This window comes from Sarcophilus harrisii, chromosome 3, assembly GCF_902635505.1.
Source record: "Sarcophilus harrisii chromosome 3, mSarHar1.11, whole genome shotgun sequence".
In the NCBI taxonomy this organism is placed as follows: Eukaryota; Metazoa; Chordata; class Mammalia; order Dasyuromorphia; family Dasyuridae; genus Sarcophilus; species Sarcophilus harrisii.
Window position 1 is genome coordinate 582268804 of NC_045428.1, and position 22427 is coordinate 582291230.

General features: G+C 34.7%; 1 protein-coding gene across 2 annotated transcripts in view; it reads right to left on the reverse strand.

Annotated features, from left to right (window-relative positions):
* WRAP73 (WD repeat containing, antisense to TP73) overlaps nucleotides 1-22427 on the reverse strand; it is a 50148-nt gene that overhangs the window by 20769 nt on the left and 6952 nt on the right. The window lies entirely within an intron of this gene.

Sequence of the window (22427 nt, forward strand, 5' to 3'; positions counted from 1 at the left end):
TCTTTTGATGAAGACCTACATCTTCATATACACCCAGAGAGAGGACTGTGGGAACTGAGGGTGGATCACAACATAGAATTTTCACCCTTTTTGTTGTTGTTTGCTTGGATTTTGTTTTCTGCTTCTTTTTTCTTTTTGATCTGATTTTTCTTATGCAGCATGATATTTGTGGAAATATATATAGATGAATTTCATGTGTTTAACAAATATTAAATAAATTGCTGTCTAGGGGAGGGAGTGAGGGGAAGGGAGGGAAAAAATTCAGAACACAAGGTTTTGTAAGGGTGAATGTTGCAAATTATCCATGCATATGTTTTGAAAATAAAAAGCTTTAATTTTAAAAACAAGAAAAGTAATCCAGAAAGCTGAATTATCATTTAAAATAATGAATCTGAATATATCTGCACTGTAACTAATCAAAGTCCTAGGAAGAAGAATATATTCTGAATGGCCACTTCCCATCAGCTCAAAGTAACTTCCAGAAATGTTGGAGGAATCTGGAAGAATGTGTAAAACATTAGTGAGATGAAAATAGGTGAGAAATTCTTACTGCATATTTAAGTCTAGCAAAAAGCACATCTAGAATTGGAAGCAGAGGACTACTGTGTTATTGAAAACTAAGCCCAGGTTAATTCACTTTCTCCATTTGCCCCCTATCTTCTGCCCAACGAAAAGCATGCTTAACATATAAACAATTTATAGGCTGTTTGGAATATTTCTGGAAACACTTATCCATAGGCACAGAATGCAGAAATCATTAAGGAAGCCAAGTCAGCTGCAAGCAGGCATCTCCTCAGTGCCCCAAGGTCACAGACAGAACTATGTGAGCAAGTCATGACCATCGGCCCTATTATCTGATTAAAAACAAATACTTGATGCTCATAGCAACAGCAACAACAACAGACATGGGTGTTCATCAAGGTCTTCTGTGAACTTTAGCTCTCCTTTGTGAAGGAAATATAGACTTCCACTGTGACACTTTCCACATTTTAGTCAACGTTTGGCCACAAAATAAAAGATTATGATGATAACTGAGAAAGCGACAAGTAAATAATGTGGTATGATGAGTGATCCTTAGAATAAAACTGTGGGAAAGGCATTAGAAAAATCATACTGTGTTTTATATATTGATTTTGCTTCTCACCCTAGAGAACAGAAATGTTCATTCCACAAAAAATTAATCAGTAGAGTCCACAATAGAAAATCTATTTCAAGAATAATTTTACACACAAACACACACACACATTTTTTCTCTCTCTCTCTCACATTATTTTTGGTGTGCCATCCATCCTATTTATCTTATGTGTATATATGTGTATGTGTGTGTGTGTGTGTGTGTATGTATATAAAAACCAAATCCCAAAATGGAAAAGCTGTCCATGACATATCTATGGTGGCAGCATCTATATGAGAAGAGAATAAACACTCTTCCCTAGCCATTGTCTGAAATGTTCATTTTATGGTCACCCTTCAGTTATATCTTTTGAGAGCTACTGATTTCAATGGTTCAACTTAACTGATAAACTTAACATTCCTCACTATCTTTAGCTCCAGATAAATTATATAAAATGTTAAAGAATTTTATTGACAAAAAACAAAGCATGGGAACCAGAGAAATATGAATTTGAAGTTCTAAAATACCTAGGTGTTTTCTAATTCTGTTTTCACAAAGCTATTTGTCCAGTTCACCTACAGAAACTAAATAGGTCCAAATATAAAGACATATACTTAGTATACCAAAGGAGATCTCTTTGAAAGAAAATATATACACATGCTTAAAAAAAAATAATCCCACCAATATACAAAAATTGATTGACATAGATTTGTCTTTCCCTAGAAGGATTGTCCTGATTGCCAACATCAAGAAAGAAGAAAAGATGATGGAGAAAACTCAGAAACAAAGAAAGATGAAGCTCCTGAGAATAAGACTGAATTTAAGAGGCATTTGGATTATATTGTTTACCATATGCTCTTTTAAAAAAGCTCATGAACAAAAGGAGCTGTTCCTGCCAAGCCACATGGCCTATGTGGTAAATCTGGATGGTGAGCATGCAGACAAGAAATCTACCCTTCTCTGTGGCAAAACTCACTGTCCTGTAATGGAGATGGACTATACTGGCCACAAATGATATCAGTAAGCTGACAGATCCTTTTCTATTTGGGACAGAACATTCAGAAAAAAAAGCTGAAGAAAAAAGACAAACAAACAAACAAAAAAAAAAAACCAAAAGATGAGAAAAAACCCTCTGAAGGCTGACATGAACATTTTCTTTATGTATCATTATTGACTAAGATTCAAAGAGAAAAAGAATGGGAGCCAACATCATGAATAAGGGTGAAATCAGGAACGGGACTGAGAACAGGAAAGAGAAAGAAAACAGACCAGGAAGCAGAACCAAGAAAGAGAAGCGACACAGCTATTTTGAGAAGTCCAAAATAGAAGATGAGGCCATTGATATTGACAAAGATCCTGGATTTGGCAAGAAGTTGATAAAGTCCATGAATGAAAAGTACGGCGTTTGGGAAGTTGGTGACTGAAGAAACAAAGCAGGTGGGAGATTTCTTTGGCATCTCCAACAGTTATGCAATGTTATCGAACCATGATGGATTACTTAATGGTAGACAGCAGTGAGGAGGTGGATTAGAGCAAAATGGACCAGGGTAACAAGAAGGGACCATTGGGTCAATGGGACTTTGACATCCAGGAAGAGTACAGAGAGTATATGAACAACAAAGAGGCTTTGCCTAATGCTGCATTCCATCCGTATGGCATCAAGATGTTGAAGGCAGCAAAAGCTTCGAAGAAACAAATAAGGCAGAGCTTGATCAACAAGAGAAAAACAACAATGCAACAATGAAATTTATTGAGAAAAGAAAGAAAATTGAGGGTGACAGCGTTGAGGTCAAAAGATCAAAATATTGGCCTAACACCCTGATTCCTATAAGATCATTTATCTGGAGATTTCTCAACTTTCTCTCCTCTTGCAATTTCCTTATGTATTATGAAATTGCATTGTTTTGATTAGTAAAATCCATGATTCCTAGGGGCAGCTAGGTAGCACAGCAAATAGAGGAGTAGCCCTGAAATCAGGAGGACCTGAGCTCAAATCTGGCCTTCGACACTTAACACTTCCTGGCTGTGTGACCCTGGGCAAGTCACTTAACCCCAACTGCCTCAGCAAAAAAAAAAAGAAAAAGAAAGAAAAAAAATTCCATGAAAATAAAAATAGACTGATTTTACAAAACGCTTCAAAAATGTATTTCCCCTCAAATAAAAATGTTTTTATTTACTTATCATCAGGGCTTTCATCACCTCTACTTAAAATCATAAAGAAAGTTCCGAGGCACCTCAGAAATCATTTAATATTATTATTATCATATGTGATCTGAGCTGGGCAGTGTTGAGAGGAACTATCACTTCCTTATTTATTAAGGACTAATCTCTTATTGCAACTATTAAATTTCATTTCATATGATCCAACCACTTTGGAAAACAATTTGCAACTATGCCCAAAAGATTATCAAACTGTCCATACCCTTTGACCTAGCAGTGCTGCTACTGGGTCTGTATCCTAAGGAAATCATAAAAGAGGGAAAAGGGCTCACATGTACAAAAATGTTTGTAGCAGCTCTTTTTGTAGAGGCAAAGAATTAGAAAATGAGTAGATACCCACCAATTGGGGAATGACTGAATAAGTTGCGATATATGGAAGTAATGGATTATTACTGTTCTATAAGAAATGATGAACAAGTTGATTTTAGAAAGACCTGAAAAGATTTACATAAATGGATGCTGAGCGAAACAAGCAGAATCAGGAATATATTGTACATAGTATGGAATATTATTGTTCTGTTAGAAATGACCAAAAGGATGATTTCAGAAAGGCCTGGAGAGACTTACACGAACTGATGCTGAGTGAAACGAGCAGGGCCAAGAGATCATTATATACTTCAACAATAAAACTAGATGATGACCAGTTCTGATGGACCTGGCCATCCTCAGCAATGAGATCAACCAAATCATTTCCAATGGAGCAGTAATGAACGGAACCAGCTACACCCAGAGAAAGAACTCTGGGAGTTGACTATGAACCATTACATTGAATTCCCAACCCCTATATTTTTGCCCACCTGCATTTTTTATTTCCTTCACAAGCTAATTGTACAATATTTCAGAGTCTGATTCTATTTGTACAGCAAAATAACGGTTTGGTCATGTATACTTATTGTGTATCTAATTTATATTTTAATATATTTAACATCTACTGGTCATCCTGCCATCTAGGGGGGGGTGGGGGGTAAGAGGGGAAAAATTGGAACAAGAGGTTTGGCAATTGTCAATGCTGTAAAGTTACCCATACATATAACCTGTAAATAAAAGGCTATTAAAAAAAAAACATTGTACATAGTAACAGCAAGATTGTGCAATGATCAACTAAGACAGACTTGGTTTTTCTCAGCAGTTAGGTGATTCAAAGCAAAACAAATGAACTTTGGATGGAAAATGTCATCCACATCCAAAGAGAACTATAGAGACTAAATATAAATCAACACCTGCTATGTTCACTATTTTTTCTTCTTCTTCTTCTGTTTTTTTTCCCTCTCATGACTTTTCCCTTTTGTTCTGATTTTCCTTTCTCAACATGATTCATAAAAAAATATATATTTTTTAAAATACATAACACCCCCAAGTGTTGTTTTTATGTGTAACTGGGGAAAATAAAAACAAAATAATAATGATTATTTCTACATTTTAAGCCTGTTGATATCTGGGATTCTGACACTCTGTGTCAGTTATCCTCTTCTAGTTCTGTCGATTGTAGATCTTATTAGCAGCACACTATGCCTTTTCTCACATCACTGATAATGTGAATAAACAGTACATAGCTCTGAACAGATTCCCCAAGGTCCTCCACTAGAGGGCCTTCAAAACTGATATGAACCATTAATGTGATTACTGATTCAGCAACTCAACCAGTTCCATATCTACTGAAATTTACTATTATACATATCTTTCTCATTTTTCCTCCACAAGGAAAGCATGGGAGAAGTTTTCTGAAATCTGACAAGCTTTTGTTTACTGTGCTATTAATACTATGATACATTAGGCTAATAACCTAGCCAATAAACTAAACAGTAGTCTGGTATGACCTGTTTTTTTTGTTTTTTTTTAAAAAACAGTGACTTACAAAATCATTAAAAAATGATTATTTCCACATACAAAGAAGACTAGAAAAACAATATATGAAATTATGAATCAAAAAGATATAGTTTGGTCTTTTAAAATACCTATTACATTTAATATGGTAGTAATATATTGCATTGCTTGTCTTTGACCCCTTCTGAATTTTATTCTGCTTCCTTCTGTATAATTTTTTTTAAGTTTGAGTAATGCTCTTTTTGTTTTTCTTTTTTTAATTTATCACTATCATGACTCTTTTCTTCCCCATTTAAACAAAAGCTCTGACTTGTAACATGTATGACCTTTTTTTTGCTAAAGTTACACTAGTTCTTTAAAATCACCACTTCCTTCTCTTTTTTTTTTAATTTCCCTATAAATAGTATTAAAGAGGAAATCTTAAGGATCACAGTTTTGAGGAGAGATAAGACCTTAGAAGCCAAGTAATACTTGTTTCACATATGAAGAACCTGAGTATGCTGCACCTTGCCCAAAGTCAAATAGATTATCACTCTTAAATTCAAATTTTTTAAAATTCCCAAGCTGTCTGTCTACACACACACACACACACACACACACACACACACTTTTTAAACTAGCAAACTGAAGTTAGTCTCTTGTTTTCTGAATGAGTAGGACAAGAGTCCAGCTGAGTGCTGCTTGCTTCTCTAAAATCTCTCATGTCCCTCGGCTTTAATGCTGTATTGATTTTCTGTATAATACCTACAGAAAGAAATGTGTTTTTTTGGGGGGGACCATAAAATGAAGACAGACTGAATATATGGTAGAAGCTAACTAAACTTAAATCAAGAAAAATAAAGTGAGCTTATTTAGAATCCAAACTGAAAGAAAACTTAAAATGTAAGCTGTTTTTGTTTGTTTGTTTGTTTGCTGAGGCAATTGGAGTAAAGTTGTTCTCTGGTAAAACCGAAAAAAATTACTAGCAAGTAGATTTCTGAAATTTCCTGTGAGCAGTAAATTATAAATTTATATTTAATAAAATGAGCTAAAAACCACCATCCTCCCCCCCCAAGAAAGCTACATTTCATGGACATATGAATTCAGACAACAGAAATAACAAAAGTCTGCAGACTTTTGGTCTAAATCACCCCTCTTCAATCTTTTATCTAGTGAAGTAAGATGTCAATAAAAATCTGAGAGTTTCAATTAACCTGCCATTCTCTAAAGAAAATTAATCAATCATAATTGGTCACTTCTAAAAAAAGAGAAATATGACAATTTTTGTGTTCTTCTCAACTTAAGCCTTTAAAATACCATCATAAATATCCAATCTATTTATAAAGTACCATAGAGCAACTGTCCTATCCATATGCTATTTGTTACTTTATTAGTATTTTTAGCATTAATTGTATTTCCAATTTTCCCCCCTAAAAACATTATCACCTCTTCTTAAATACATATACATACACATGTAAATTTAGCAAGCTATAAACTTAGTAAACACTTAATGGTTTCAGACTTCTCTGAAATAACTAAGGTTATAATATTACTGACCAGCTCTCCCAATAGGCTTTTCTGTTGGCTAAAAATATCAGTGTTCAGGTTCTTTAGGACTCTTGTCGTCCACCACTGGATGGCTTTCCTTAAACTCCATGTAATAAAACCAAATTTGCTACTTCTTTTTTAAAATTTATTTTTTTAAGTTATGCATTCATTTTTTACATATTTCCATATAAGTCAGGTTGGGAGGGTAAAATCAGAACAAAAGAGAAAAACCTAAATTTGCTACATCTGAACAAATATATCATCTGTTTGCCTAAGACTAAAAATGCCCCAATTAAGAACAAATTTCTGATTGATTTCATGATGTTCTGAAAAGCTTTTAAAAAGTCTGCCTAGAAAGTACAATTTAAACTTGGGGATCTGGTTAAAAATAGATTATTAACTTAAAAAATACTATATATTATACAAGCCCACATATCTTTAAAATTCCATATTTTTTCCTCCAGAGCACAATTGCCATATTAACAAGGAGATTTTAAAGTTGGTAAGTCATGCTCTACTTACATTACACTTAATAAAATGTTAATTATACTAAATAAAATTATTTACTTTAGTCTTAAATGAAAACATTAGTTACAAAGATGACCTGATAACATATAATATGAGAAGAAAGAACTGATGATGTTTAGCCTGGAGAAAATACTTTAAAAAGACAGGAGCACAATCTTAAAATATTAGAAGGCCATCATGTGAGGAAAAAAAGATTAATACCTTGTGTAATTCTAGAGAGAAAAAGAAGAAATAATGGGTGGAAGCGAGTGAGAAGAAAATTTTGGCCCAGCCAAAAACTTTAAGGTGGCTAGGAAAATAATAAATTTATTCTATTGGAAGTCTTCCCAAAACAAACATCAAATTATTAAGGGATGCCTTAGAAGGGATTTATGTGTCAGATAGGAAAGTTGAATCCAATTTCTTCTACTCACCCAACTCATCCATTAAAAATATACCAAGTGATGGCCTCGACTTTTTTTCATCAATGCAATAGTTCAAGGCAATTCCAAAAGATTTATGATGGAAAGAGCTACTTGCATCCAGAGAGAGTACTATGGGGACTGACTGTGGATTATAACATATTATTTTCATCTTTGTTGTTGCTTGGGGTTTTTTCCCTTTCTTTTGTTTTTTTCCCCTTTTGATCTTTTTCTTCTTCCACAACAGGATGAACCAAAACACATTTAGAAGAATTGCACATGTTTAACTATATCAGACAGCTTGCTGTTTTGGGGAAGGGGGAAGAGAGGAAAGAGAGAAAAACCTAAAACACAAGGATTTACAAAGGTGAATGTTGAAAATTATCTTTGCATATATTTTAAAAAATAAAAGACAATATATTTTTTAAAGTCTTTTTTTAGACAATATTTTTTTAAAGTTTTTTTAAAGTTAAAATAAAAAAAGAAAACATTTAAAACCAAAAAAAAAAAAAAAAAAAAAAAGGGATACCAGGCAATCTGTGAAGCCCTGGTGATACAAAGACAAAACCAAAAATGTCTGATCCCCTCAAAGGATCTTCTCTTTTCTTTCTTCTTCAGAGGAAACAAGGATAGGAAACAAATTCACAATATTTCCTTTGGGAGGGAATTAAGAGGGAAGGAGCAACCTGAGGAGATGCCGAAAGACTTCCTGTTGGAGGAGGTAGCCCTAAGCTTGGCTTTGAAAGAAGGCAGTAAGGAGAAAAGCAATCCCAGGTCTGGGCTGAGGAACAGAAAGAGAAGATGCTTGGTGGTGTCCAGAAAACAAGAAAATCTGGTAGAATAGAAGTGACATCAAGCACAGCAAAGCATCATCAGCTTGAGTGGCCCCAACAAAAGGGCTTTAATAGAAAGTCTTGCATTTTATCCCAGTACTGAGAGGCAGCCATTGAAGTTTCTTGAGGAGGGAAGTGACAAGGTCACATTTTCCTGGTCCCTTCCAATTCCAAAATGTGGAGGGAAAAACCAAGTGGCACAAGCCAGAGAAGGGCATTTGTATATTTTCTTCTATCCATAATGCAGAACAAACTTCTTTATCCATGATAACAATTTTAAAATAATTACTACCTATAACTATTCCTTGAGCAAATGTTATTTTTAAGACCTTTAGAATCTCTTTGGGATATAAACCTAGTAGAAATACTGCTGGATCAAAGGGTATGCACAGTTTGTTAACTTCTTGAGCAAAGTTCCAAATTGCTCTCCAGAATGGTTGGAAAAGTTCATAATTCCATCAACAATATATAAAAATATTTTATATTTATATTTCATTCTATTTTCCCTGAAGCTAAAAACCTATTAACTACAGAAAAATTTGGCATGTACATCCATCTTACCACTAGAAGTGCCATAGTGAAGTATTTTTTAAAAATTGCTATAAGTAAAAGTTGTCACTACCTAATAAGTTAGTATGTAAATAATCTAAATTGATTTTAGTTTTTTTTATTAAAGTTTTTTATTTATAAAACATATGCATGGGTAATTTTTTCCACAATGACCCCTTTTATTCCAAATTTTTCCCTCCTTTCCCTCACACCCCTCTCCTAACTGGCAGGTAGTCCAATACATATTAAATATGTTAAAACATATATTAAATCCAATATATGTATATACATACATATAGTTATCTTGCTGCACAAGAAAAATCAGATCAAGAAGGAAGAAAAACTGAGAAAGAAAACACAATGCAAGCAAATAACACAGAGAGAGTGAGAATGCTATGTTGTGGTCCATACTCTGTTCCCACAGTTCTCTCTCTGTCTGTAGATGGCCTCTCTTCATCACTGAACAAGTGGAATTCTCTAATTGTTGAAGAGAGCCATGTCCGTCAGAATTGATCGTTGTATAATCTTGTTGGTGCCTATGTAATGATCTCCTGTTTCTGCTCATTTTAATTAGCATAAGTTCATGTACGTCTCTCCAAATCTCTCTGAAATCATCCTGCTGGTCATTTCTTACAGAGCAATAATATTTCATAACATTCATATACCATGACTTATTCAGCCATTCTCCAACTGATGCACATCCACCCAATTTCCATTTTCTTGCCACTACAAAAAGGGCTGCCACAAACATTTTTGCACGTGTGGGTCCCTTTCCCTCCTTTAGAATCTCTTTGGGATATAAACCCAGTAGAAATACTGCTGGATCAAAGGGTATGCACAGTTCGTTAACTTCTTGAGCAAAGTTCCAAATAGCTCTCCAGAATGGTTGGAAAAGTTCATAATTCCATCAACAACGTATCAGTGTCCCAGCTTTCCTAAATCTCCTCCAACATTGGTTGTACAGGGTACAGTAAGTATCCTATATAGTCAGTATAGGGAAACTCTGGGTAAGGTATTAGATCCTTCAGTACAGAGGGAACCTACTGACAATGTCTGGTTAGGCTCCCCATGTCCCCTAAGGGTTCTTGACCTTCCTAAGAAGTCAGGGGGTGGTGACAACCTGTGTTGAGATTGAAGCAGAGTGATACCAGGTGTCAAAGTACATACAATAACTAGTTGTTTATGGGTCCCACGAGCACAGTGTTGTTTTTGTTACATTATAAAAAGGGGAAAGCCCTTGAAATAAAGACTCCATTTTTCCACCATCCTCGGGAGTCCTGCCTCATCACTTCTCTACTAGGAAGGTATACTTTAATCATCCTGGCATGGGGGCTGTAGAAAGCAACAGTAAGTGTTGTCACCCCAACTTGGGGGTTCTAGAAAGCATGATACAATTGGTCATTATCGTTTCTTGTCATCTTAGCCAATCTGACAGGTATGTAGTGGTATCTTAAAATTGTCTTAATTTGCATTTCTCTCATCAACAGTGATTTAGAGCACTTTTTCATGTGACTACAAATGATTTCAGTTTCTTCATCTGAAAATTGTCTGTTCACATCCTTTGACCATTTATCAATTGGAGAATGGCTTGAACTATTATAAATTTGAATCAATTCTCTATACATTTTAGAAATGAGGCCTTAATCAGAACCTTTGAATGTAAAAATATTTCCCCAGTTTATTGCTTCTCTTCTAATTTTGTCTGCATTAGTTTTGTTTGTACAAAAACTTTTTAACTTAATATAATCAAAATTTTCTATTTTGTGATCAATAATGATCTCCAGTTCTTTGGTCACAAATTCCTTCCTCCTCCACAGGTCTGAGAGGTAAACTATTCTATATTCTTCTAATTTGTTTATAATACCATTCTTTATGTCTAGATCATGAGCATATTTCAACCTTATCTTGGTATACAGTGTTAGGTAGTCTATGCCTAGTTTCTGCCATATTAATTTCCAATTTTCCCAGCAATTTTAGTCAAATAGTGAGTTCTTATCCCAAAAGTTGGAGTCTTTGGGTTTGTCAAATACTAGATTGCTATAATCATTGAGTATTTTGTTCTGTGAATATAACCTATTCCAATGATCAACTTCTCTATTTTTTAGCCAGTACCAAATGGTTTTGGTGACCACTGATAATATAGTTTTAGATCTGGTACAGCTAGGCCACCTTCATTTGCTTTTCTCTTCATTAATTTGTTCTTCCAGATGAATTTTGTTATTTTTTTCTACATCAGTAAAACAGTTTCTTGGGAGTTTTATTGGTATAGCACTAAATAAATTTAAGATTAGTTTAGGTATTATTGAAATCTTTATTATATTCTCTCAACCTATCAAAGAGCACTTGATATTTTTCCAATTGCTTAGATCTGACTTTATTTGTGTGGAAAGTGTTTTGTAGTTTTTCTCATATAGTTCCTGACCCTCCCATGGCAGATAAGATTCCTAAATATTTTATCCTTTCAACAGTTATTTTAAATAGAATTTCTCTTTAGATCTCTTGCTGTTGGATTTTGTTGATGATGTATAAGAGTGCTGATGATTTATATGGTTTTATTTTGTATCCTGCAACTTTGATTTTAGTTTGTTTTTAAAATAAATAGCTGAACTAACTGGGATGTGGTATAGGTTTAGAACAAATTTTTAGCTTTGTCTAAAACATCAGACCATAGATGTGCAGGCCAGAAGTACTTAATTATAAAGTCTTACTTGCCAGCACTGTCACTAAATACAGTAAGAACTCCATAGGTCTGCCCTACAAATCCTCTCTACCCCCATCCTACAATAACTCTTGGCTCCCCTAGGCTGAAACAGAATCCCACTCACCTTTCCTCTAATCTTAATTCAATATCCAGGTTCATAATTTGCCCTTTAAGATGCATGTGATGACTTAGCTAATAATTTAATGCTAAATTAGTTATTTTCCTGCTTTAATCCCCTCTTTCTAATAATATCCTAGCACTCATGGTTAAGCCTCCCCTTCTGCTGTTATCTCAATTTCTCCCTCTATCCCATACCTGTCCTATGCTCAAACTAAGCTAGACAAGATACTAGTCAGTCACTCAAGTATACAACTAGTCAATCAGTAATACAAATACAATCTCAACTACACAGACCACAGCATCTCCATAGCTTTAGTGGTCCACTCACCAATAGCATAATATTTCCCTTCAAGTATTTTAACAGCTGCACTAGGTCTGTGTCACAAAGCACTGAGTTTAAATCTGGCCTAAGACACTTATTAGCTGTGTGACCCTGTATAAGTCACTTAATCCTATTTGTTTCAGTTTCCTTATCTGTAAAATGAGCTGGAGAAAAGAAGAGCAATCTACTGAAGGTTTTCTTTGCCAAGAAAACCCCAAATAGGTTCACAAAGAGCTGGACATAAAACAACTGAACAAAAAAAATTTTAGGACTAGAATAAGTATAGAAGATAAAGAACTGAAAAGAATGGAAACTGTATAAAGTCAGATGTAGGCTTATTGTAATAAAAAAAAAAACAACAACAACAACAACAAAAAACTTCCTAACAATTAAAGTTAGGCAGAATACAAATAGGTTGCTTCGGGAAATAATTCCCTTCATTGGAAGTCTTCTGTAGAGACCTCTAAATAACACATATAATATTAATGTAATTATTATGATGTTACAATAATAGTTAACATTTATCTAGTGCTTTAAGGTTTACAAAGCACTTTACATATGTTACCTTATTTGATCCTCACAACAATCCTCTGAAGTAGGTACTATTACCATCCTGATTTTACAGATGGAAAGCTAATCCTGAGAGGGAAAGTCACCACTATAACACACCACAGAAGATGTTTTGGAATGGATGAGACAAAATGACCTCTGGAATCCCTTTCGTCTCAGAACCTATGATTCTAGACAGTAAGCTTGCTTTAAAGACAGGCTATTTTTCATGGGAACTATCTACATTCACTAGTTGCTCTCCAGGTCATGTTCTGACCCATGATCAAGAAGTGTTAATAGAATGCAAGATTAAAAAGTCACCCAATCTAAAAAACCAAGATGATCATGGCAAGTTCTTGGGACAAGTTACCTTCAAAACATCAATGACTCAATAGTGGGAGTAGAACATCTTCACAAAGTAAATGTGTTATCTATCTTCATGTTGTGTCGGCTGGACCTATCATTCTAGGATTGAAAACTAGCTTGTAGAAATCCCAGGTGGCATATGATGTCTGGAGTTGGCTTCCGGATGATAGTGAGTAATATCCTCAATCTAACTGCCTTTTGTCTTTGCCCGCCCCATTAGACCAACATAATAATTATATTATCTTGTTCTAATATAGTTTTAGCTCCAAGTGCCTATGAAGCTTAATGTGCTGTGCTACATAAAAAATATTTTATTGATTTAACACTGGTTTAACTATCACTATCTCAGTATCAACACAGTTTTAGGGATCAAATGATAAAAAAGGCACCTTACCAACCTAAAGAGATTTCTAAGTGCAAGAATTATGATGTGTCAGAATACTTTTTAGCTTGGTGTATAAGGAGGAAGATAAATAAAAGAGAATTTTAAAAAGTAGAGGGTGTATGCATCACTAACTTAAGTAGCTTCTTTAATACCTATACAGGGCCTTTCATAAACACTTGTTATACTGAACAGGCAGAACCTCACTTTCAGATTAAAATTCCAAAAAGCTGGCTTAGTTCCAAGATTTACAATTTTTATCGATCTTGATATTTCTGACACAGATTACAATCTTCTAAAAATTTAGGGTATCTTCTCTGAGAGATGCTATGAACAAAAAAACCTCATGACCTTGTGGCCAAGCAAGTAAGGAACCAGGTAGGGCCTTGGACAACAGAGACACAGTTAAATAGCAGAGCAAACGCAAATTCTTTCTGACTTGACAAAACCTATAATTTCATGACCTATCAAAGATTTTACTCCACAAATTTAGATGTGGATAACCCAGGATCAATGAACTAATTTGTTTACCTAAAGTAAATCCTTCTACCTGTTTATGGTAGATAGTTTAATTTGCCCTTTTCTACAGAATGACAAACCTTCTTTAATTAGTCCTTCAAAGGAGAAGGGAATAATGAATAATTTGAAACAAGGAAGTAACCCAGTGAATAGGATGCTAGAGTTGGAATCGGGAGGACCTGAGTTCAATTCTATCTTCATTTATCAGCTATGTGATCCTGAGCAAGTAAGTCACTTCACTCTGTTAGCCCTGGTTTCCTCATCTGTAAAGTGGGGATAATAATAGCACTTACTTCTTAGAGTTGTAAAGATAAAATGAGGTAACATTTGTAAAATGGTTTGCAAAACTTAAAGCAATATAGAAATAATAAGCAGTATAGTTGTTATCATTTTCTGTTTCTATTAAATCAAATTTAAAATTTTCTTAACAGAATAAATTCATTTCAACAAATATTTATTAAGAAAAATTTAATTTTGGTTATCTTTTAAAAATTCTTAAATAAAATATAACTGACGTTTAGATTATTTGTTTTTAGATTTCTCTAAAAAACTGCTTGTCAGGAAAAAAATCAATTGATTACTATTTATGAATGTACTTTAATCTTCATCCATTACCTGCCATGAGAAAAATGTTTAAATAACATTTTTTTCCTTAGAGAAAGAGCATCTGGGGTGGTTGAAAAGGAAGAGATGGGAGAGTATAATGTTTCAAGAATTTTAGATCCGAATGTTTTCTCTTTGAAAAAAACATCATACCCTTTTTTCTCCCAAAATTTTCATGGTTAAGGTTAATTGCATTATTGCCAGGATATTTAATTTACTAACATATGCTACTTTTAACAACTATTCAGAAATCCTTTATTACATGTACCATTGAATTGAGTAGATTAATCAAAGGCAAATAACAAAGAAAACAGGCCCAGAAAAGTTTTCAGCTGTTGTTTTGGAGTGGAAAAACAAACCAAAAGCAGAAGCATTTTTAAGATAGTCCAAAAAACAGCTGAGAAATTAAAAGTATTTCAATGGTAATATGATAGTCTCTACCATTGGGATAAAGGACAACATCACTAAGTTTGACTGCTAAGAGCAGGTGTGACTCTAGTGATTTTCATTAAATAAAATATAAACAACCGACTGTGCCAGACCTGAGGGGGTCACAAAGCCCTTTACATAGCCTTGTCCATCAGCAAAGGATTTCCAAAGCTTTCTCAAGCACACATCACTCAATAAAAGATATATTTCAAAAGATAAATTCATGTTAGTTCTTATTCTAAATACTCACAAATATATATTTTTTTTTATTTGTAAGATTGACAGTAGATATTCACAGACTAGGAAGAAAAAATTATATGAAAATAAATTATGTTTTTCATTTAATGGCATCAAAAAGTAATCTATTCTCTATAAAAAGTAGAAGAATAAAATGCTCATTTTTAATACAGGAGGTTACATCTATCTCTACATCTTTTCAAAAGAACAAGACTTCTCCAACATAACCTGTGAGAAACCATGAAGAACTATCTTCAAATTTGAAAAAATCAAACCATTTCAGAATCTGTGCTATCCTAATTTCTACATGTTGAAAATTTTATATCACTAAGTATTTAAATCATTTTATAAAATACCTATTCAAACTGACACAAAACTATATCTTTTTAAAAATAATTTTCCAATAGATTACAAATTCAAAAAGTTAGATCATTATGAACTGAGCTCAGCTGGGCCTTTCCTGTCTTCTACATAAAAGCCAAATTTGGAAAACGTTTAAAAGATGCCAGTGAGAAGTTTAACTTACTCAAGTGAGCTATTATTAAGGATCTTAACATATTATCTGATGCCAATTGCTGCTGCTGCTGTGTTGAGTCATTTCCGTTATGTCTAACTCTTTAAGACCATATTGTGGGATTTTCTTGGCAAAGAGACTGGACCGGTTGCTTTTTCTTTCTCCAACTTATTTTACAGATAAGAAAACTGAGGCAAATAGAGTGAAGTGACTTGCCCAGGGCCAGACAGCTTGTTGTTTGCTTTCCTTTGTGAAGAGGATCAATGACAGGTAAGAAGTATCTGAGGCCATATTTGAACTCCATGAAGATGACTCTTCCTGATTCCAAGACTAGAGCTCTATCCACTGCTCCATTTGATGCAAAAGGACGCTATTAATTATAAGATTTACTTAATCAATTAAGCTGGGCTTTCAAAATTCCTATTTTGAAAGAATTCTGTTAATTGTTAGTTCTTGTAGAAAATAATAAAAATTCACTTTGAAAACAAAAGTTTCTTTACCTGGAAAAGATTTTTATATCATCTTAGCTAACATGTATCAAGTGAGGAAATCTCTGAAGCAATTAGTATTACATGTAAGTGAAAAAAAGAGGTCTTTTCCTATCTGGGTTATTATTAGAACTAAGAAGAAATGCAACTTTTAGAAATGTTAATGAAGAGAGGGTCTGAGTGACTTAAAATATAGGTTTTCATAACTGGGTCTCAGGCTAAGTGTTCCAAGTTCTTTATTCTCCAAAATGACAACAAAAAATGATAATTAGCATTTTTACAACTCTCTATGGTTTGCCAAGCACTTTGGAAATATTATCTCACAACAGCAGCAAGGTAAATATTATCCTCATTTTGTGAAGATATTGAGGAAACTCAGTTAAGTCACTTGCTTACTAGGATCACACAACTAATAAATGTTAAGAGGACCAGGAATGCAGGGCTGGTTCAATATTTGGAAAACTATTAGCATAATTGAGTATATCAATAATCATAATAATAAAAGTCATATGATTATCTCAGTAGATGTAGAAAAAGCATTTGACAAAATTTTAAAAACACTAGAGAGTACAGGAACAAATTGGAATTTTCCTTAAAATAATCAGTAGCATCTTTTTAAAACCCATCAGCAAGCATCATAGGTAATGGGGACAAACAAGAACCATTCACAGTAAGATCAGTAGTGGAATAAGGTTGCCCACTATCACCATTACTATTCAATATTGTATTAGAAATGTTAGCTTTGGTAATAATAGAAGATAAAGAGATCATTAAAGGAATTAAAGCAGGTAATGAGGAGACCAAATTATCACTCTTTGCAGATGATATGATAGTATACTTGGGAGAATCCTAGAGAATCAACTAAAAAACTACTAGAAACAATTCACAACTGTAGCAAAGTTGCAAGATATAAAATAAATCCACATAAATCAGCATTTTTATATGCTATCAACAAAGTCCAGCAGCAAAAGATACAAAGAGAAATCCCATTTAAAATAACTGTAAATAATATAAAATTTGTGAATCTACCTGCCAAGGCAAAGTCAAGAACTATATGAACACAATTACAAAACACTTTCTATATTACTGTTCTGTAAGAAATGACCAACAGGATGATTTCAGAAAGGCCTGGAGAGACTTACACGAACTGATGCTGAGTGAAATGAGCAGGACCAGGAGATCATTATATACTTCAACAACAATACTAGATGATGACCAGTTCTGATGGATCAGGCCATCCTCAGCAACAAGATCAACCAAATCATTTCTAATGGAGCAGTAATGAACTGAACCAGCTATACCCAGAAAAAGAACTCTGGGGGATGACTAAAACCATTACATTGAATTCCCAATCCCTATATTTATGCACACCTGCATTTTTGATTTCCTTCACAAGCTAATTGTACAATAATTCAGAGTCTGATTCTTTTTGTACAGCAAAATAATGTTTTGGTCATGTATACTTATTAGGTATCTAAGTTATATTTTAATATATTTAACATCTACTGGTCATCCTGCCATTTAGGGAGGGGTGGGGGAGTAAGAGTGAAAATTGGAACAAGAGGTTTGGCAATTGTTAATGCTGTAAAGTTACCCATGTATATATCCTGTAAATAAAAGGCTATTAAATTTAAAAAAAAAAACAAAAAAAACAAAAAACACTTTCTACATAATTAAAGTCAGATTTAATCAATGGGAAAAATATCAGATGCTCATGGATAGGCTGAGCAAATATAATAAAAACGACAATACTACCTAAATTAATTTACTTCTTCAGGACCATACCATTAAACTCCCAAGAAATTATTTTACAGAGCTAGAAAAAAATAATAACAAAGTTCATCTGGTAGAACAAAAGATCAAGAATTTCAAGGATACTAATGAAAAAATTGCAAATGAAGGTGGCCTAGCTATGCCAGATCTAAAACTACATTATAAAACAACAGTCATCAAAACCATTAGGCTAAGACATATAGTAGTTTGATCAGTGGAATAGGATAGGTTCACAGAACAAAATAATCAATGACTATAGTAATCTAATGTGTGACAAACCAAAAGAAAGACCCCAGCTTTTGGGATAAGAACTCACTATTTGACAAAACCTGCTGGGAAAATTGGAAATTAATATGGCAGAAATTAAACAGTGATCCATACCTAACACCATATACCAAGATAAAGTTGAAATGGGTTCATGATTTAGACATAAAGAATGACATTATAAGCAAATCAGAAGAACAAAGGATAGTTTACCTCTCAGATCTGTGGAGAAAAAAGAAATTTGTGGCCAAAGAAGAACTGGAGTACATTATGGAGTACATGATATAATTTTGATTATATGAGTTTAAAAAGTTTTTATACAAACAAAACCAATGCAGACAAGATTAGAAGGGAAGCAATAAACTGGGAAAACATTTTTACATTCAAGGGTTCTGATAAAGGCCTCATTTCTAAAATACATAAAGAACTGACTCAAGTTTATAAGAATTTAAGATATTCTCGAATTGATAAATGGTCAATGGAAATGAACAATCTTCAGATGAAGAAACTAAAACCATTTCTAATAATATGAAAAGGTACTCTAAATCACTATTAATCAGAGAAATGTAGAATAAGACAACTCTGAGGTACCACTACATATCTCTCAGATTGGCTAAGATGCAAGAAAAGACAAGGATGAATGTTGGAGGGGATGTGGGAAAACTGGGACACTGATACACACATTGTTGGTGGAACTATGAACTGATCCAACCATTCTGGAGAGCAATTTGGAACTAGGCTCAAAGGGCTGTACATACCCTTTGATCCAGCAGTGTTTCTACTGGGCTTGTATCCCAAAAAGATCATAAAGGATGGAAAGGGACCCACATGTTAAAAAATGTTTCCGGCAGCCCTTTTTATAGTGGCAAGAAACTGGGAATCGAGTGGATGCCCATCACCTGGAGAATGGTTGAATAAATTATGGTATATGAATGTTATGGAATATTATTTTATAAAAAAAGATCAGCAGTGCATTTTTGTTTTTCTTCCCAGGTTATTTTTACCTTTCTAAATCCGATTTTTCTTGTGCAACAAGAGAACTGTAATATATTGTATTTAAGATATACTTTAACATGTTTTACATGTATAAGAGTGCCTGCCATCTAGGGGAGAGGGTGGAAGGAAGGAAGGGAAAAGTTGGAACAGAAGTAATTACAAGGGTCAATGTTGAAAAATTACTCGCGCATATGTTCTATCAATAAAAAGCTATTAAAAAAAAAAAAAAGATCAGCAAGATGATTTCAGAGAAGCCTGGAGAGACTTACATGAATTGATGCTAAGTGAAATGAGCATGGCAATAACAAGATTATATAATGATCAATTCTGATGGATGTGGCTCTCTTCAATGATGAGATGATTCAGGCCTGTTCCAATGGTAAGTGTGGATCACAACATAGCATTTTCCCTCTTTTTGTTGTTTGCTTGCATTTTGTTTTGTTATTTCTTTTTCTTTTTGATCTAATTTTTATTGTGCAGCACAATAATTGCATAAATATATATACATATATTAATAGGATTTAACATATGTTTTAACATTCAATATATATCGGATTATTTGCCATCTAGAGGAGGTGAAAAAAGGAGATGTGAAAAAAGGGGAAAAAATTTGGAATACAAGGTTTTGCAAAGGTCATTGTTGAAAAATTATCCAGGTACATGTTTTGAAAATAAAAAGCTTTAATTAAAAAAAAAAAAAAAAAAGACTTGGTAGTTTTTTAAAAAGTGTTAAGAGGCTACATTTTAGCTCAGATCTTCTCGGCTCACTTCCACTGCATCATAATGCTGCTTGGTTGTCTCTGTTTCCCTCCACACTTCTTTGAGACAACTGATTATCAACAACTAACAATCTTGTAGCCACGGTACTTTTGTTCATGCCCTTTCCCATTTTGAGAATGATCTGTTTGGCCCTTCTCTCCTTATCTACATCCCACCTATCTTCAAGTTTCAGCTCAACTCCCACTTTCTGAGTGCACCAAAAATAATTGGGGGGAATCTTTCCCTAATGAGCCCCAAACCACAGAGTTTTTCCTCCTCTGAACACCACAGTCTTTTCCCCACAGATGCCCTTCTTTAAAAATCTGTATTTTGTATCAATGTTCTCCATATCCACAGCGTCTCTCTTTGATTAGACTCTAAATCCCTAAAGAACAGCTTATATCTCCCATTCCTTTGCATTTCCCACCACACTTAAAACAACATATCTCCAACTCAATAAAGAGAAGCTTATTAACTAAGAGTCTCATCTGCTTGCTAGGTCAGCTGCTCTTGACTTGCAATAGTACCTTGGCTCTCCCTCTCACCTAAGGGCTCTTCCCACAATTTTGGGTGCAGAGCTAGGGATAACACAGTACTCAGAGCCAAGAAGACTCACCATCCTGAATTTAAATCTGGCCTCAGACACTTATTGCCTGTGAGACCCTGACCTAGTCCCTTCACCCAGTCTGCCTCAGTTCCTCATTTTTAAAAAGAGCTGGAAAAGGAAATGGCCAACTTCTCCAGTGTCTCTGCCAAGAAAATCTCAAACGGGGCCATGAAGAGCCTAATGTGACTAAACCACAACAAAACAATCCTTTCTGGCAATAAAGCCAGCGAGAGAGTTCATGTCTCTACACAGTACATGTGCCTGATGCTCTACCCTGGCTAGTCTGCTGCTAGCATATACACATGTTTAGTCATTTCAGTTGCAGCCAATTCTTTGTGACCCTTGTGGAGTTTCCTTGGCAAAGATGCTGGAGGGGCCTGTCAGCCAGTTTCTTCTCAGTGGATTCATTTTGTCAGGCAATCAGAAGCTAAGCAGTTTGCTCAGTCACCCCACTAGGAAGTATCTGAGACTGGACTTGAATTCAGATCTTCTGTGGGCTCTGATGGGCTCTACCCATCAAGCCATCAACTGTCTCACCACGCCTACGACTTCATTGTTTAAAACCACCAAAAGTGAGTTGGAAACAAAGTAATGCTTTAGGCAGCCATCAGTTTACCTTTACTGCACTTGAATTTCTAGGGGAATAAGACACAAAACACTCAACAAAAAAGATTTGGTGGCACCCTGTTTCCTTAGAGTTTAAAACATGACAACAGGTTCCATCTTCTGGTCTTTGTTTATTCTGGTCTTGAAATAAGAACACTAAGGCTGAACCAATATTGGGCCTAAAAAATGACAAGCACGAATAGCACCAGCTGGGGTCGTAGGAACAACTCAGACAACAGATCTGTGCAGTGTGGGCAGAAAGCATCTTTAACCCCTCCCTCCACATGATCCCCGATCCTGACAAGTATGCCCTTTAAATCCTATCTCAAACATTCTCCACGAATCTGTTCTGGTTGGCTATGGATTTGGAGCCCTACAGCAAGGAAAAGAGAGAGTGGTGCAGGACCCAACCAGCTGTCTCTGAAACAAGTTAATTTAGCAACCTGTTTACAGCTGGAGAGAAAACCTATCCCAACACAGATGCCAACTTGGCAAAAGCTTAATGAAATCCGGCAGGGTCATTCGGAGTTCCAATGGCTAGCAATAAATAGTCCCCACCCCCTCGTGCACGTGCTGCTACAATCCCAAGCAGAGCACGCAGTCGTTCACAGTTTGGGTTACTTAGGCTCAGACATCTATCTATCTTCAGGGAATTTAAACTTAACAACTGGGCTGTTTCCCCTGTGGAGAGTAGACATTAGAGAAAGGGTTTATGCATTTCCCACCTCATAAAGAAAAGGAAGTGCTGATGGGAAGGAAGAAAAGTGAGAGCTTATTCACCTGATATTCAAATACCTCAAATATGCCAAATTCCACAATTTGGGACCCTTTGTGGAATGTGTTTATGCCATATAAAACTATTTACATAAGACTTAACCTGTTAGCAATGCCCTACATCGACTCCTTGTACACATACAAACTTCTAGGCTTATTACAAGGTATTTGTGTTGACAGGGTTATTTGATCCTGTCAAATTAAACCTCCAGAGGTGCCACACAGTCCTGAAGCACAAAACACAAAGGGACATTTGAAGTAATTATTGTGATGGTAACAATTGCTGATGTTACCCTTAGATAGACATAAAGAGGGACTAGACTCATAGCATGCACATTCAATAAAATTTCAATCAATTGAATTGGAAAAACTTCCTTTCTTTTTCTGAATGTGTTTTGGTCCCCTGATTGGTGCTGATTAAA